Source organism: Callithrix jacchus, chromosome 13 (assembly GCF_049354715.1).
Source record: "Callithrix jacchus isolate 240 chromosome 13, calJac240_pri, whole genome shotgun sequence".
In the NCBI taxonomy this organism is placed as follows: domain Eukaryota; kingdom Metazoa; phylum Chordata; class Mammalia; order Primates; family Cebidae; genus Callithrix; species Callithrix jacchus.
This window is the reverse complement of record NC_133514.1, coordinates 43,784,230-43,787,224: the sequence shown is the minus strand read 5'-3', so window position 1 is coordinate 43,787,224 and position 2,995 is coordinate 43,784,230.

The following is a 2,995-nucleotide window of genomic DNA, read 5'->3' as shown; positions in this document are numbered from 1 at the left end:
CTCAGTAGTGGTGTTTTGTTTTGTTTTGTTTTAAAGCAGGGCTTCTTTAATTCAGGAGGGATGGCCCACTCCAACTTGATCCTCTCATGATCTTTTGACCCCTCAAAGTGACCCTGGGATTGCTGTATAAAAATTACATCTTTAGGAACCCATTTAATCACACTAAGCTGTGTCATGCAGCCATGAATATCGCCCAGAGAGTTCAGGCTTTGTGAAGGACACAGGATCTGTTTTGTAGTAAACTGCTTCAACATTTTGTCTCTTTTTTTTTTAGACGGAGTTTCTCTCTTGTCGCCCAGGCTGGAGTGCAGTGGCACGATCTCGGCTCACTGCAACCTCTGCCTCCCGCGTTCAAGCAATTCCCCTGCCTCAGCCTCCCAAGTAACTGGGATTACAGGGGCCTGCCACTACCCCTGACTAATTTTTTTGTAGTTTTAGTAGAGATAGGGTTTCACCATTTTGGCCAGGCTGGTCTCGAGCTCCTGACCTCGGGTGATCTGCCTGCCTCAGCCTCCGAAAGCGCTAGTATTACAGGTGCTAGCCACCGTGCCTGGCCTCAACATTCTTACTGAGAGTGCACATGTTCCATGAAAGCAGCCACAAGCCCTATTGTTAGTGAAAGAAGCTTCCAGTCCAGTTTTAGTCCCTGTGCTGTAAAAATAATGATAATGCAGTTAGGAGCTGATCAACAAAACTAGAAACTTTATGAGTGTGCTTGTGTGTGTTTGATGTCTGTCTGTCTGTGTGTGTGTGTGTGTGTGTATCCAGTGGGCACAAATTTGCTTCGCAACACCAGGATGCAGGAAACATCATATTTTATTTTCTTAAATCAAATAACACCTTGTGCTCAGCTGGCACTGCCCAGAGCACAGATGCTCACTGTGTTTGCCTCGGCCATGCAGGAGTCCTGTGTTATTAGTCCAGAGGAAGTGAGGAAGTGGCTCTGGCTTTGAGTCCACCCTGGCCACAGCTAGGCATGCACTGCTAGACCTCTAGCTGCCACTTCCAAAGGTCTGCTCTGATCCCAGGCTTGGGCAGGGGGACTGGGAACCAGACTCCCTACTATGCTAGCTCCTTAGGCAACCTTCAAATTTTGTCCCCATGGTGTGCTATGTGCAATGGGCTTGGTCACTATCACCTCCAGTGGTTGCCAACACCGTCCCTTCTCTCTCGCTCTCTTTCTCTGGTGAGGAATCTCACTTCTTCACTTTCCACCCTCTCCAACTCCCTCCCACAACCAGCCCACTTTTATCTTATCTGATCCTTGTCCAGGGCAATACACCTTAATCCCCCAGTGATCCTAGCAAATCGGGCAGGGGACCAGAAATGGAGTGGAAAGAGTGGGAGCGGGGAGAGGACAGCACAGCTCATTCCTGCTCTCCATGGGGACAGGGAAAGATGTTTTTAACCTTCCTTGGTAAATCTATAGCAGAAAAGAAAGCTGAGCCAATAGTTTCTTTTAGTAATTGCTCAACCAATTGTGTATGAGAGTTTGTATTTATCATTTATGTAAGATTCATGAGTTTAAAAACTGTGTTTATCTCATGCACAGCTGCATCCCCACGCTCAGCATGGAACAGTATAGGTGATTGATTAAATATTGGACTACTGAATGGTGAATAAATGAATGAATGAATGAATAAAAGGTGGTGAGACACACACCTCATAGAATCAGTCATCCTCCCTTTGGGAAGTGGAATTCAGTGGGGATGATCACTTACTGCTATTTATACTTCTTTTGTTGTTTGCCTTGCATAAAATTGGTTTCAGTAAATACAATATTTATATAACTTGCATTAAAAACTTTTCAGGCTGAGCACAGTGGCTCATGCCTGTAATCTCAGCACTTTGGGAAGCCAGGGCAGGTGGATCAGGAGGTCAGGAGTTCAAGACTAGCCTGACCATCATAGTGACACCCTGTCTCTACTGAAAAACACAAAAATTACCCAGGCATGGTGGCAGGGTGCCTGTAGTCCCAGATGCTCAGGAGGCTGAGGCAGGAGAATCGCTTGAACCCGGGAGGCGGAGATTGCAGTGAACCAAGATTGTGTCATTGCACTCTAGCCTGGGTGACAGAGCAAGACTCCGTCTCAAAAACAAAACAAAACAAAAAAACAACTTTTCAGGCCAGAAAAGTGGCTCATGCCTGTTATCCCAACACTTTGGGAGGCTTGAGGCAGGCAGATAGCTTGAGTCTAGGAGTTTGAGACCAGCTTGGGCAACATGGCAAAACCTCATCTCTATAAAACATACAACAAAAAATAGCTAGGTGTGGTGGTGTGCACCTGTATTCCCATATAAAATTTTATTATAATATTGTTGTAAGAGAGAAGCTGCCTGGCAGCTATATTTCACATGTGTTGGCTAAGAATTTTTTTTTTCCCAGAAATGGGGTCTCACTGTGATTGCCTGAGCCAGAGTGCAGTGAGTATTCACAGGCAGATCATAACACACTGCAGCCTTGAATTCCTGCCCTCAAGGTATCAAACTCCTGGCCTCTGCCTCCCATGTAGCTGGGTCTACAGGTGCACACTACTGCGTCCAGGAATAAAATGTTAAGATAATTAGTATGAGGCCGGATACAGAAAGGTCAATGTGTTTGGTTTCCAGAACCTCTGTGTGTGACTGACAGCAAGTTGGTGACTGCTTTCTCAGGACACATCTTTCTAAATCTAATGAGATTTTTTTTGTTGTTGTTGTTAGAACAACTCAGCAAAATAAAATTCCTGTTTATTGTTGGACAACATTGTTTCACACATACATCAAACAGGCCAAAAATAAATAAATAAATAAACAGCAACTTCGTAGACAAAAAAGGAAAAAAAGGAAACCTTTTAATCTTTGGCCTTTTAACCATCTGCTACAAACCAACTACTTATAGTACAGCTAAGTACACACACAAGAAAGGTACTGGAATGCTCGGAATATGATTGCTTTTCTGTTGTCGTTTTCGCTTTTTTTAACAAGGTTTTTTTTCTCCTTTGAGATTATAATG